Source organism: Prionailurus bengalensis, chromosome A1, assembly GCF_016509475.1.
Source record: "Prionailurus bengalensis isolate Pbe53 chromosome A1, Fcat_Pben_1.1_paternal_pri, whole genome shotgun sequence".
In the NCBI taxonomy this organism is placed as follows: Eukaryota; Metazoa; Chordata; class Mammalia; order Carnivora; family Felidae; genus Prionailurus; species Prionailurus bengalensis.
The window spans coordinates 196,392,929-196,408,201 of record NC_057343.1 but is presented as its reverse complement, the minus strand read 5'-3'; the positions used below and the strand labels follow the sequence as shown (position 1 = coordinate 196,408,201).

Below are 15,273 nucleotides of genomic sequence, written 5' to 3'. Positions count from 1 at the left end.
GCACCTCTCCTTGGACTTTAGGCAAATCCTTTCCCTCTCTGTTATAATCTGATAGGCATTTCAGAAGCCAGGCAGATGTTAAGATTTGGTGAAGTAGGCAAGTTTAATTCAGGAGAGTGGGGTAGAGCCTGGTGTGAAGCAGACAGTACCTAGCCTTTCTCAAGACATTCATATTTAAAATGCTTGAGAATACAGTAATAGACAAAATACATCTTTCAGCTTGAGACCTTCCAAAGATCATTGTCATCAAACTCTTTAATAATATGCCCCAATTCCAAAAGAAATTATATACAGAATCTCGTTATAAAAAAAAAATAAAAGTAGTGTTTTCTCAATAAGCTTGTTTTATTTTTGTTTTAAAGCCAGCCAATGAGAAGAATGGGCCTTGATGACCATAAAAACTTGAAACTGAAGCTAGGTTTTGGATGACAATCGCAGATTTGAATCAGCCTCAGCATCCAATTCATTGAGTGATAATTTTTTTTTTATTGCCTGTTATTGAGAAAATACCAACTTAAAGATATATAGTTGTAAACGGTCACTGTTTTTAAACAGCTCACTTTGAAACACAGGACACTTTGCAATTAAACAAAGAATAAAGGAGAAGTTTTATTCCAGGGTCCATACACCAAAAAAGTTAACCTAATAGTTGACCACTGATGTTTTATATACTCTTCTTTCTAGGCAATAGAAACTCTGACTTTAACTGGCAAACAGTTTAAAAAACAGAATTTCTCAGACTCCTTCACAGGTAGGCTCTATAACTAAGTCCTGACCAAGGAGTATAGTGGTGGTGCCATATGCAGTTTCTGGAAGTGCCTTGCTGACGGAATGCAGTTGGGATGGGTGGAGTTTAACCAGCTATTTGGTACATGAGGTTTAACCCCCAAGTTGAGTGTGGCAGAGCAATAAAATAGAGTGAGTCTAGGTCTCACAGCTAAGCCTGATGGATAAAAAAGAGCTAAACTATGGGAATGCAAGCTGGTACAGCCACTGTGGAAAACAGTATGGAGGTTCCTCAAAAAACTAAAAAGAGAACTACCCTACGACCCAGCAATTGCACTACTAGGCATTTATCCACGGGATACAGTTGTGCTGTTTCGAAGGGACACATGCACCCCCGTGTTTATAGCAGTACTATAGACAATAGCCAAAGTATGGAAAGAGCTCAAATGTCCCTCGATGGATGAATGGATAAAGAAGATGTGGTATACACACACACACACACACACACACACACACACACACACACACAATGGAGTATTACTCGGCAGTCAAAAAGAATGAAATCTTGCCATTTGCAACTACGTGGATGGAACTGGAGGGTATGATGCTACGTGAAATTAGTCAGTCAGAGAAAGACAAAAATCATATGACTTCACTCATATGAGGACTTTAAGAGACAAAACAGATGAACGTAAGGGAAGGGAAACAAAAATAATATAAAAACAGGGAGGGGGACGAAACAGAAGAGACTCATAAATATGGAGAACAAACTGAGGGTTACTGGAGGGGTGGTGGGTGGGGGGATGGGCTAAATGGGTAAGGGGCACTCCTGAAATCATTGTTGCACTATATGCTAACTAATTTGGATGTAAATTTAAAATAAATAACTAAAATTAAAAAAAAAAAGAGCTAAACTAATGATGACCTAGAATGTGTTAAAATTTGTCATGTAATGCTATTTAAGATCTAAGAGTGTCTTATTTAAGATTTTCAAGTAAACTTAATATCTGAACCAGCTAAAGGGTAGCAGAATAGGCCACTTCAAGGTATGCCAAAGTGACACGGGGCAGTATATTCTGCTACCTTTCACAACAGTTCTCGAATCTTTGGTCTCAGGACCCCTTTAGTTTCTTAAAAATGACTGTGGCCTGGGGCGCCTGGGTGGCGCAGTCGGTTAAGCGTCCGACTTCAGCCAGGTCACGATCTCGCGGTCCGTGAGTTCCAGCCCCGCATCAGGCTCTGGGCTGATGGCTCGGAGCCTGGAGCCTGTTTCCGATTCTGTGTCTCCCTCTCTCTCTGCCCCTCCCCCGTTCATGCTCTGTTTCTCTCTGTCCCAAAAATAAATAAAAAACGTTGAAAAAAAAATTAAAAAAAAAAAAGATTGTGGCTCTTAAAGAACTTTTATTTCATGGGTTACAAACATCAATATTTACTGTATTAGAAATTAAAATGAGATTTTTTTTTTAATGTTTATTTTTGAGAGAGAGAGTGCGAGCAGGGGAGGGGCAGAGAGAGGGAGACACAGAATCCGAAGCAGTTTCCAGGCTCCGAGCTGTCAGCACAGAGCCTGACATGGGGCCCAAATTCACAGACCGCAAGATCACCACATGAGCTGAGGTCAGATGGACTGAGCTTCCCAGGCACCCCAAAACGAAGATCTTTTTAAAACCCAAGAATATACAAACAACATCCCAGCAGTTGTCAGAGCCACATGGCATGTCACCTGTGGAAAACTTCACTGGACTCTTGGGAGAGAATGAGGGTGAAAAAGGCAGACGACATGTTAGTAGTATTATGAAAATAGTTTGGACCCTTAAAGGGACCCCCAGGTACCCCTAGACCACACTTTGAGAACCACTGATCTAAAACATGAAATTTTGATCAAATATCTAGGAAGCTGTCACACACCTTCAGTGATTTAACCATGTCTGAACATAATGACTCCTGAGGTTCCGCATGGAGTATTTGTTTGTGATTGGTTGTGTTTGATGTGGGACCACCGGCACCCATTTTCCCCTTCTTTGGGAACCATGCCTTGGTTTCCCTCTCGGCTAATACCCTCTCCTGTACTCAGTCCAGCTTAGACACAGAGCATGAGACTAGGCTAAGCCACCCTGATCCCCATGGCCACAGTAACTGTGTCAGGGAGGAACACGACGCGAAGTATGACATGGAATCTAGGCTTTTCCTCCTGGGCTGGACCAGGAGTGGATGTACGATCCAAAGTAGCAGCAGCCTTCCTGAGATCACACGGAAGCCTGCATGAGCATAAAGCCAACATAAAATAGAAGAAAGTGGAGAGAGGCAGAGACAGAATGAAACCCAGAGACGGAGACTGGCCCCGGGACGTTGGCCTGAGCCCCTAAACCGCTATTTGCCTGCTCTTCTGAATAATCAGCAGACGCTCAGTTTTGCTCAGGGAGCTAGCTCTATGTCCAACCCCAAATACTCAGCTTCCTGGATGCCTTTGCAGCACAGGGAGGCCATGGGACCTGGTTCTGGCCAACGACCTGCTGCAGAAGCCCATGCCTGGGGCTTCTGAGGAAGCCTGGGGAAGGGGGGAGAGTTTTGCCCTTTGTTCACTTCCTTCCGGACTGCAGACCCAAGACTGGAAACAGAGCAGCAGGAGCGTGGAAGCCACCGGGGAAGGCAGGTGGAAGGAGACACAGCGGCACCCTTGACTGCTTACTCTAGGTCATGGCCAGGTGGCTTTGCAAAGTGAGGCCAAAGCTCTGAGGTCAATTTTCTGTGACACACAGCTGAGTGCAATCCTTATGGGTTAAACGGCCCTACTCCTGGACTTTTCCTTAACAGAGACCAATCTGTCCCCTTTGGTTTCTGCTCTTTGGGGTTGGGTTTTCTGTCACCTTCCAGAGAAGAAACCAGTGTTCTGGCTCTGAGGAGATCTCACATTTATTCAGCAGGCACAGAGCCGTTTCTCATGTCTACGAGGCAAGGTGAGCCACAGTCGTATCTTTACCAGGAAGGAGATGATGTTACGTGGCACAGGAGACTCACCCTCTGGCATCAGAGAAACATCAAAGCAGGGGATGGGGGGGTGGGGTTGGGAGAGGAAGAAAGACACAGGGCAAAGAGCAGCATTAAGGGAAGGAGAAAATGTGTTCCAGCTTGGGAAAGGATCTGAAGCAGTGTCTGAAGCAGTGTCTGGGTCACAAGCATAATTTTGATGACTCTACAGCCAAGCTATGCAGGGGAGGCTCCTCCAACTTTTCAGCAAATTCTGGCGCTTCCTCTTCTGAGGCATGTAAAGAACTGCATTCTTTCAGGGGCTGGGCCTCTTCAGGACTTTTTCTTTTTCCCGGAGAGGGTCAGGGAGGGGATGGGGGAAGAATAAGAAATAATGAGAGCACGGACAAACTTTGGAGCCAAGAAATCTGGATTGGTAAGTCCTGATTCTCCACCGAATTGCTGGGGATCTTGAACAATGTGTTTCATTTTTCTGGGACTCAGTTTCTCCTTATGTAAAACAGTCACAAGAAGAGTGATCTCATGGAGGTGTTGCAAGGATTAGGTGAGCTATTAAAGTTTAATAGGAAAGAATTATGGAAGATGAGACCATTGGGGGAAACTGGGTAAAGGGTCCATGGGGCCTCTGAGTACTAATGTCTTTTCAGTGTCTCGTGAATCTATGATAGGTTCAAAATCAAAAGATCTAAAAAAATTAAAACACATTTTTAATTAGTAGGAAGGAAGGAAGAGACAAAAATCTACAGGTCCTAGGTGTGGGGTTTTGCAATTTCCTGGCAGTTAGGCAACAAGAGTGAGGATGATGAGGGACCAAAAGGCAAGCTGAGGGCAAAGTACAAGCTAGCACCCCCCAACCCCAGGTGGGGTATATGTGACATTCTTCAAGTACTTCTGGCTGCCCAAGAACAAAGGGAAGGACGGAAAACAAATGGTCAAACTAAAAAGAGTCTCCATCAGTTTACAAATATCTTAGTTCAATTAGAAAAAAAGGACAATCTTACCCACAGCCTAAAATCCAGGAACTCCCTGCTGTCTTAATGATAATGCTTTGCTAAAGGGGAAAATAAACTTAGCCCCACAATAGCTAGGCCTCCAGTAATCTGTGAGTCTTCTTTAGCATATGAAAATCCCTTTAAGAAACTTCCTCTTGACTTTATGTCCCCAACTCCACAGTATCTAAGCAGTCACCCCTCACAACCCCAGTGCAGCTCTTTCTGCCCACGAGTCCTGTCCCCGTGCTTTAACAAAATCACCTTTTTGCACTAAAGAGGTCTTCAAGAATTCTTTCTTGGGGCGCCTGGGTGGCTCAGTCGGTGAAGCATACAACCTCGGCTCAGGTCATGATCTTGGGGTTCGTGAGTTCCAGCCCCACATTGGGCTCTGTGCTGACAGCTCAGAGCCTGGAGCCTGCTTCAGATTGTGTCTCCCTCTCTCTCTGTTCCTCCCCCTCTTGCACTCTCTCTCTCTCTCTCTCTCACAAAAATAAATCAACGTTAAAAATAAATTTTTTTTTAAAAGATTTCTTTCTTGGCCGTCAGCTCTGAATCCCACTCCCCCCCCCCACTGCCCGACCACTCCAAAAACCTCATTAAGGAGATGAGGGAATTTGAGGAAACAGAAATGGAGTTTTGTGTGGATTATTAATTAGATCCCTTTTAATGCTGTTAGAGATATGGAGGTAGAGATTATGGAGCTTCTAAATGACCGGTGATGGGGGGACTTTGTTTTCTTCCATTGTGAGTCTGCACAGACTGGGCCATGTGAAGCTCTGGGATTTTCCAGGGTTATGCTCTTGACAGAGGCAGGTCAGCTCTGTGGAAGGCCTTTCACTGTCTGAACCCCGCTGTCCTCTGAACAGGCTGCCGAGCATGCCCAACCCCCACCAACATTCCTTTCAGAAATGTGGTCAGAGTAAGGACAAAAACAGTACCTTCAGCCCCTGGGCCTTTCTAGAACCTTCTCTAAGATAAAGTATCTCAGGCCCGTGACCTCATCCCATCCTTCCTTGGACTCTGGAACAGATTAGAAGCTTCCTGCGCTGGAGGACAAGGAGAAACCTGAAGAGCTGGGGTGAGCTAAACAGCTCAGGTCTCCACAGCAACTCCCTATGGTGCTTCTCTACTGAGAGCTTCCTATTGTCCCTACAATTCCTCAGCGTCTTTGCTCAGGGGAAAAGTGAGTGATAACAGGCAGAAAGGCCCCGTATCCAACACAGAAAGCTGTCACAAAGAAGACCTGCTACAGGCTACTCAGGCAAGGTCCAGAGATGGCCCAGAGATGGGGGAGGTCCCCACACCCAGGATCAGTACATTTGCAGGGGTACTTGGTCCTCTTTGTGGTGTTGGAGGATTGCCTCACCCAGACAGGGTAGGACAGATAGGACGGGTGCTCATGGTAAATCTGGGGAACGGCTCTTGCCCTGGTGGAAAGTTAGGTACCCACGCCTCCGGGCACATTATTCCTGGTGCCAAGACACCTTGAATTTGACACCAAGCTGCTGATGACAGAGCTACATCTGGGGCAAGGAGTGGTCTGAACGGATGCAATGTCCAAGCGGCTTCATCCAGGCAACGATGTGCCCCTCGCAGTTTACTAGGAGTAAAGTCGGTCCTCCTCACACCCGGAGCATCCGTGGAAGGCAGCCATTCTGAGCACAGAGGTCAAAGTGCGGGCTCCGCTGTCGCACTGCGTGGGTTCCAGTTCTGATCCACACCTGGTAACGGCGAGGCCTTGGGCAAATCGAGGTTGCAGTTTCCTGATCTGTAAAATGACCAAAAAAGAAAAAAAAAATTGTACCTATCTCTCAGGGTTTTTGTGAAGATTAAATGAGATTTTTGCATGTGATACGCTTGGCCCGGCACATAGGACGTGTACATTAAATTCACGCTATTGTAATGAGTGGTGATGGAAAAGCTTTAGGACAAGTCAGTACCTGGTTGCTTAGGGACGTCAAAGTCTCAACCTCTTTGGATCCCTGCGTCCTCCTCTGAAAAATGGAAGAGTTGAACCAAAGGTGGTTCCTTCTGTTATAAAGGTCTCCGAAAATCGGGAGGGCAAGTCTGAGCCACTCCCAGCCAGGACACAGACAGCCCCTGCTTTGAAATGCTGAGTTTTCAATGCCTCAGTAAACCACACCACCTCTGGGGAACTCCCAGGCCGAGATGGGGAAGGCTGCTGTGACAGAGAGCTTTTCAAAATATTTGGCCAGGTCGGCTGCCTCCAAAGAAACAATGGGCACAATTCTCAGTCCTGAAGGTAACAAGAAGTCCCCTGCCAGTCCCCGGAGAAAAAGCCCTCTGTTAGCTCATGGAAGGGGGCAGGGCTTTCATAGAATTCTAGAATGTCAAAGCTGGAAAAACTCTTGGGGAGTTTCTAGTTCAGGGGGTTTTAAGCTGTGTTCTGTGAGTGCTCCGGCCGTGCCACAAATTATGAATATTCACCTCATTTTGTACGTCTCAAGCTATATTTAAAACAGTGACTGAAAAGCAGCAAAGACACCCACATTAGTCACCCACTAATTTCAACACATCAGAAACTAAAATCCATTAATATGTTGTGGCATCTTCTGCTGGTTGTCCCCTAAATCTACTCATTTTTTTTTTTTTTTACATTTATTGTGGAAACAACAGTTGGGTGGGTCCATGGCCACCCAGATTTTTTTTTTAATGTTTATTTATTTTTGAGAGAGAGAGTGGGGGAGGGACAGAGAGAAAGGGGGACAGAGGATCCACAGTGGGCTCTGTGTTGACAGCAGAGATCCCAATGGGGGGCTCCAACTCACGAACTGTAAGATCATGACCTGAGCTGAAGTCACCCAGATTAAAGACTACATTTCCCAGCCTCCCTTGCTGCTAGGCCTTGTAATTAAGTTTTGGTCAAAGGGATGTAAGCAAAGGTTGTGCTCCTTCCAGGGGTTGAAGTGAGAGGACATGCTGTTTTCATCCCTCTTCTTGCTGGATGGATCTATTGTGGACAAGACAGTGGAGCTCAGTCAGCCATCTTGACCTCTGGATTGGAAGTTTTGTGTTGAAGATGGTGGACAAAAGAGAGAAGGAGCCTTGGGTCTTTGATGCTCATTGAGCTCTTAGCTGTTTCCATCGAGTGCCTTGGACTGCTCACCCCCAGACTTCATTTACGTGAAGGAAACGTAAACTTCTATCTTGTTAAGCCACTTTTACTATGAAGTTTTTGCCTTTTGCAGCTAAATCTAATTGACACAGTTGTGTTCCCAGTGATTGGCTTTATAACGTATTAGTAATATTTTTATCGTTTGCTGAGAGATTCTGAGGAAAACACCACTTGTAACTCCCACTCAGATCAGGAAATTTGCAGTCACCCAGAAAGCCCTTTGGGTGCCTTGACCAATCACAACTATCTCCTTGCTCCTAAAAACACCTCTACCCTCACTTTTACAGGAAACACTTCCATAATATTATGATGCCATATTACCTTGAAAACACTTTGGTTACAGGCCACTTTTACCTGTTTTAGATGGGATGGCTCTTAGGACTTTGTTGGACATAAGTGTTCCTCTGATCAGAAAGTTAGCAATTAATTAAAATAGTCTAAACCACTTCATTTTACAAAGGAAGAAAAAGTCTCAGGAAAAGGAAAGAACTTTCTAATGTCAATTAGCAAATCAGGGGCAGAGTGAACTAAGACTCAAGTTCTCTCTCACTCTTTAGCATTTCATTTTCCAGTTCTTTCCAGGAGAAGGGACCATAGATACAAGGTACCAGCCTAACCCAGTGACTCAAGAATGGGAAAGATTTGCAGACACAGCCTCTACTACAAGACATTCTGTCCTCCAACACCAAACCTGGCTCTTTCCACATAAATCTCAGGGCAGAGAAGCTGTTAAGGACCCTGGCAATGGTTCCTCCCAGATGGCTTTGCATTTTAACCTTAAAAAAAAAAAATGCACCAACAAAGGTGGGGGTCACAGACACAGAGGCCACACAGTGGAGATGCCAATTGGATGAAGCGGGGCGTCTCTCCCATGGTGCTGTGTGCGCTGAGCCTGACACACAGGAGCCCCAGAGATCACTGTGGTGAAGTATGTCGCTGAATCTCTGGGACCAGAAGAAATGAGATGCAGAGATGAAGGCTGGAGCAAACCCAAGCTCTTCTGCTGTACTCCCTCAATTGTTCCGATCAGCATGGGGCTGCCCCTACCTCAAGTCTGGGGGAATCCCTCGTGCTCCTGAAAGTCAATCATTTTATATTGTGAAAGATGCCCGGCACACTTTTGGGTAGGATATGGCAGCATCTTCCGGCTCTGATCGGCCAGATTCCAGAGGCCTCTCCGTCCTACATTCTTGGATGGTTTACAGGTGGGCCTGTCGGCTTCTGCCTTTTCCTATGGATTAGAATTAGCAGACACCATTTAGCAAAGATGTTATTACGTGTTCCCTGAGGGGACAGAGGATGTTCCAAGGACTTAACATCTGGGAAACAATGTTTACTTCATCCCCTCTTTGAAGAGTCAGGAAGTACACTGTTAGCACACTGAAGGCTCTGAGAATTCCCACAGTAAAGAATTCTGCTTGATTTTGACGGACTTGGCATTTCCCGAGCTTTTTTGACTTTGGGATCTGGTGTTTTACCGACAGCATTCTGCATAGAACAGTTTAGTGAGTGATGCCACAGCCCCTTTGCAGGATAAAGGATCCATTACTACACACGTGTCGCACATACCACATGGGTAGAAAAATCACCTTTCCGGCCCAAGTAGCCCATCTCTCTGGAAAAGTACTGATTATCCCACACTCCATAAAACTCCATTCCTGATAGCCCCAAGAAGCAATTGCGGAACTGACCTAACCCTGCCCAGTCTGGGGTGGGGTCCCGGGGGACAGCTGGCTGGGCCCCACCACCTGGCACTGGGCTTGTTGTACCAAGAGCCCTGGCCAGCCGGCAGCCACCCAGTGTGTGTCTGGGCTAGTTTCCCCTTCCTCTCCCTGCTCTTTTTGGAACACAGCTGAATGGCTCCAGTCTCTCAGCCCTACTCCTGGCCAACACTGGACCCCTCGAAGTCTGGCCAACTCCTCTCCCACTGGCCTTGATAAACACCCCCTCCAAGCTGGGAAGCACAGCACTGGGCTGTTTGTCTCCCTCATGCACCCCAGGAAGCCTCTCCTGTGCCTGGGCTTCCTTCCCAGACCTTGGCTGCCAACCCGTTTTAAACTCATCCTTAGCCCAGTCAGTCACCTGAAGAAAAAGAGACTCACAGAAGGCCCGAGATGAAAGAGGCTTTAATCTTGTGGCGTTTTGAGTTTTGTTTTTAGCAGGAAAGCCTTATTTTCAAAACAAATTTCTTATGCGGAGTTTACCAGTTTATAGAACAAATAAGTAAGGACATTCAGGGAAGACTTGTTTATTCCAGCAAAACGCTAGAAAGAAACAAAATGTCCGTTAGCAGGAAGCAGGCTTAATAAAATTATGGTGAAGTCATACCCTGAAATGCTACACAGCCACCTAAGAGCGTGAGGCAACCCCCAACTCTAGCAAAAGTCCTAGGACAATCCTTATTCTATGTGGACAATATTTGGCTAACAAGTTCATTTTAGGAGGCACCTGGGTGGGGCTCAGTCGGTTAAGCATCCAACTCTTGATTTCGGCTCAGGTCATGACCTCATGGTTCGTGAGTTCGAGCCCTGAGTCAGGCTCCAGGCTGACAGCTCAGAGCCTGTTGGGGTCCTCTCACTCCATCTCTCTGTCCCTCCCCTACTCGTTCACTTTCTCTCTCCTTCTCTCTCAAAATAAATAAAAAATAAACTTCTGAAAAGGTTTATAAAAATAATTTCATATTAGGGCAAAAGGGAAGATCATTACTTGTGCTGTTATAATGAACTACTTCCTATTCAAATTTGTCTACTGTTCACATGGTACTTAAACATGGTGACCAAACATCCCACTTTGCGCAGAACTGAGGGGTTTCCGGGACATAGGACTTTTAAGCGATAAAACAGAAACCCCCAAGCAAAAGGATGAGTTGGTCACCTTACACTTAACAGAAATTAAGACTTTATTTTAGAAAGAAAAGATTACTAGGAATTTAGTCCCCAGCATATTCACAAATGAAATTGAACCAGTATTTATACTATAAATTACAAAGGCAAAACTGTGTGGGCTGATAGGAAACACAAAACCATCTCAGATATAGTGATAAGTAAGAAAAAAAAAGCAAGGTACGGACAGTGTGCCACGCATGTTCTCATTTTGTAAGTTTTCTCTCTCTCTCTCTCTCTCTCTCTCTCTCTCTCTCTTTTCCCCTAAAGGTCAGAGTGGGGGAGCAGTGGGGGGTTTATTCACATCATAAAGGAAAGTTTGTGACTTTTTGTCTATTTACGTACCATATCCTAAGAAAATGGCCGGACAGATTTTCACCAAATTTTAAGGATGTGTTTGGGATGGTCTGACTTAAAATATGGGTTGTTTGGCACCTGGAAATTGCATTCTAGGGAGCCTGAGAAGGACGCTTCAAAGAGCTAAGCAGTCATTCTCCAGAGAAAGCTGACCCGAGTTAATAAGAAAGGCCCACATTAATCACCAATTGGAAAAGACATGCAAGATGGGTTCAGGTCCACTGACAGAGAAAACAGAGTGGTTTCTAGTGAGTGTCCAAAATCAAGGGTCACAAGGTAGACTTTCCAAATGGAAGGCTTCAATGTGCAGGTCTGCTTCCCACATGGGTAAGATCAGGCATCTAGGTGTGTAAGGATGTATGTGTGTATGTATGCTTCCAAGGGGAGCAGGTCTTGCGGATATTACAGCTTGCGTTTGCAGACTGCTCCTGAAAGATGCATATAAAATTGACCACAGCCCACGAGCATCTCTGAGGAGGATCACAAATCTGAAATGAACAGGTATTTATTTTTCATTGTACAAGCCTCTTGAACTGTTGGCAATATTTTTCACGGTGTACGTCAGGTCCTTTTTCTTCTAATTTGTGAAATATGGCAAGCGTACAAAGAAAGTATACAGAATAATAAGGTTGATATCTTTGTATCTACCTGCTAGCTTTGACAAATCTTAACATTTTGCCATAGATGGCTGTACTGGACAACCCCACAGCTCCCTTCTTGTGTCTTTCTCCTCTACTTTCACACAGAACACTCTGGACACTTGTGGTCATCAGATGTGTGGGTTTTCTGTATGGGTTTTTGTTTTTCCCCACAACAAGCAATTCTGTGACACCAGCTGAGTGTCCTAAAATGTAACTCAATTCTGACACTCTCTGGAGACAGCGTCAGATCCCATAGGTCAAGGTCTCAGTCCGACAAGACTCCCCCTACTCAAATGCCAGTCCCAAGTAATAGATCTGTGGTAGACTCCCAGGCTTACCCACAACTTTCACCTGACTTGGCTACAAATTGGAGGTTCTCATTTCTCCCTCCTCTCTAGGTGTGATTATTTATGACAATAGCTCATTGAACTCAGGAAAACACATTTACCGTTTATTAAATGAAATGATAAAGGATGCATTTGAAGAGCCAGATGTAGAGATACATAGGGTGAGGACAGGGAGAGTCCTGGGTGCAGGAGCTTCTGTCCTTGTGGAGTTGGGGTGCCCCACCTTCCTGATACCTGGATGTGTTCACCAACCTGGAAGTTCTCTGAACCCCAACTCTCTTGGATTTTCTTTTTTTTTTTTAATTTATTATTATTATTAGTTATTTTGAGAGAGAGAGCAAGCGGAGTAGGGGCAGAGAGGGAGGGAAACAGAGAATCCTAAGCAGGCTCCCCACCATCAGCTTGGAGCCCTATATGGGGCTCGAACTCACAAACCACGAGATCATGACCCTGAGCTGAAATCAAGAGTCAGACACTTAACCGACTGAGCCACCCAGGTGCCCCTGTGTACCTTTAATTTCCTTTTCTTATCTTATAGTATTATCAAGAACTTTCTGTACAATGTTGGAAAGCAGTGGTGAGAGGGGACATCCTTATCTCATACCTGATTTTAGTGGGAAAGCTTCAAATTTCTCACTATTGATTTGCTGTAGGTTTTTTGTAGATATTATTCATCAGGTGAGCTATTCCCCTCTATTCTAGTTTACTGACAGTTCTTTTTTTTTTTTATCATGAATGGGTTTTGGGTTTTGTCAAATGCTTTTTCTGCACCTACTGATATGATCATGTGATTTTTCTTTTTTAGACTATTGATATAATAGATTACATTAATTGATTTTCAAATATTGAACCAGCCTTGCATACCTAGAATAAATCCCACTTGGTTGTGGTGTATAATTCCTTGTAGACATCATTGGCTTTGATTTGATAGTATTTTGTCAAAGATTTTTGATTCAGTGTTCATAAGAGATGTTGGTCCATAGTTTTCTCTCCTTGGAATGTCTGTCTGGTTTTGGTGTTAGGGTATTGCTGGCCTTATAGTATCCTCTAAGAGAGATTGTAGAAATTGGTATAATTTCTTCCTTACATCTTTGATAAAACAACTCGTTAATTTTAACAGATAAGAGGATTAGTCTCTGTAGAAAGATGCCCACCATCTACCACTCTTTGTTTTCCCAAGGTATCTGCATGGAACCTTAGATTTCCATAGAACACAGCTTGAGATCGCTGATCTAAATCATGAATCAACACATTTTTCTGGAAAGGGCAAGACAGTGAACATTCTAGGCCTTGTGGGTCATACGGTCTCTGTTGCAACTCTTCAACTTGACCAATACAGTGCAGAAGCAGCCCCAGATAGCAGACATTGGAGATGAAGGTGTGGCCAGGAACTCTTTAGTGAAAGCAGGTTACAAAACACCATTACTAATAAAATGGCTAATGCTTGTTGAATGCTTTCTACAACCAGCCACTGTAGTAAATGATGTACATGGATTATCTTCCTTCATTGTCAGAACCATTCTGTGAAACAAGTGTGATCTCTAATTTACCGATAGGGAAACCATTTATGTTTCCTTATATAGACAGTTGACCTGTGAACAGCTTGGGGGTTGGGGCGCCAACCCCCTGCACAGCTGAGAATCTTCCTATAACTTTTGACCCTCCCAAAGCTTTACTAATAGCCAGCTGTTGACCGGAAGGCTTCACCTCTCCCTCTAGCCCTTCTTACCACCTCAATGGCTTTTCTGGCCTCTCTAATTACCAGGAGCATAAAGGGAACCACAGTTTCTGTTTAGAGCAAAAAAGGAGTTAGATACCCACAAACGACTGCCTGGGTTAAGACTATTTCCAAATTAGACCCTGGGAGGGGCAGTGATCCAGCAGAGTTGGGGCCAGGTCTGCTGTTGGGTATGACCAGACCAGGCAGGCCCAGCCCTTTTACAGAGTGGTAGGACTCAGGGACACGTCCTCAAAAATGTGAATTTGGGGATGTGGCGGCTGAGGGTCTACTCTGCCCTGGGCATTTTGTGCACATTACCTATGAAGTGGGTGCCATCTGGGCCACATCTCCTAGATGAAGGAAGATTGAGTAGCTTGTCCAGATTCCCTCTATTCGAGGAACTCATGCTCTCCCAACTCAGTCCAGCTCTTTCCATGCTGAGCCGGGAACCATGTGGGCTGGCATAGGATCGGTAGGGTCCAGGGTTCATGTTCTCTTAGCCTCCACTCTCAGGAAGGCATCGATGAAGAGGCTAGTGATTGGGTGGTCTGGTAACTCCAGCTCTGTCCCTGAGGAAAGGCGGAGGAGGGAATTCGGGATACTGATGGTGAAGTAGGCCAGGGAGGAGTGGGAGGGATCAGAAAGGAAAAGCATGTTCTGTCTCTGAGGAGCCACCACAGGGAACGGATAGACTGATGCCCCACATGGCAGGACTAACCAAGCTCCAGTCATGAGAAGTGCCAGGGATGTAAGGGTGATTTCAACACCAGAATCTTCCCTCACAGGGCTGTCCAGGGCAGAGCAAGCTGCTGGTGGTGCTCCTTCTTAGGGCTGGTGTACACGCTAAGGCCTGGGGCCACCCATCAGAGGGAGGGGATGTGGACTTTTGGTTGGATGACCAACCAGGTCTTCTCCTTCCCTAAGATCCTGCAAGGATAACCATAGCCACGCTGAGCACCTTTGTGTGTGTGCATTACCTCGCTTTAAGAAAAAAAGTATTGTTGGGGCACCTGTGCGGCTCAGTCGGTTGAGCAACTGTCTTCGGCTCAGGTCCTGATCTCATAGTTCATGGGTTCAAGCCCCGCGTCAAGGTCTGTGATGACAGCTCAGAGCCTGGAACCTGCTTCGGATTCTGTGTCTCCCTCTCTCTCTGCCCCTCCCCCGTTTGTGCTCTCCCTCTCTCTCTCTCTCTCTCTCACAAAAATAAATAAAAATATTTTTTAAAAGGTATTATTATTAATTATTTCTATTTTACAGATGAGAAAACAGAAATCCTGGACAGTTAAGCAGCTTGCCCAAGTTCCCAGAGCTGGTAAACAGCCAGGCTGGGACTGAACCTGTTTGTCTGTAAAGCCTATGTTCTTTTTCAAGTCTGGGGACCATCATTCAAAAAGGATCAGGATGCCAGGAACCCAAGATAGGCAGACCAATGAGAGCTAGATCCTTATTTCCAGAGACTTTGATATCTTATTTCAAGGCAATCA

General features: G+C 45.2%; 1 long non-coding RNA gene across 1 annotated transcript; it reads right to left on the bottom strand.

Annotated features, from left to right (window-relative positions):
* Positions 1-5,347: 5,347 nt before the first annotated feature.
* Positions 5,348-6,981, bottom strand: LOC122494126. The gene is made up of 2 exons (XR_006300113.1): positions 6,647-6,981; positions 5,348-6,474 (listed from the first exon to the last, which is right to left on the bottom strand). It is a non-coding gene; the product is annotated as an uncharacterized LOC122494126 (long non-coding RNA).
* Between the last annotated feature and the right edge of the window lie 8,292 nt (positions 6,982-15,273).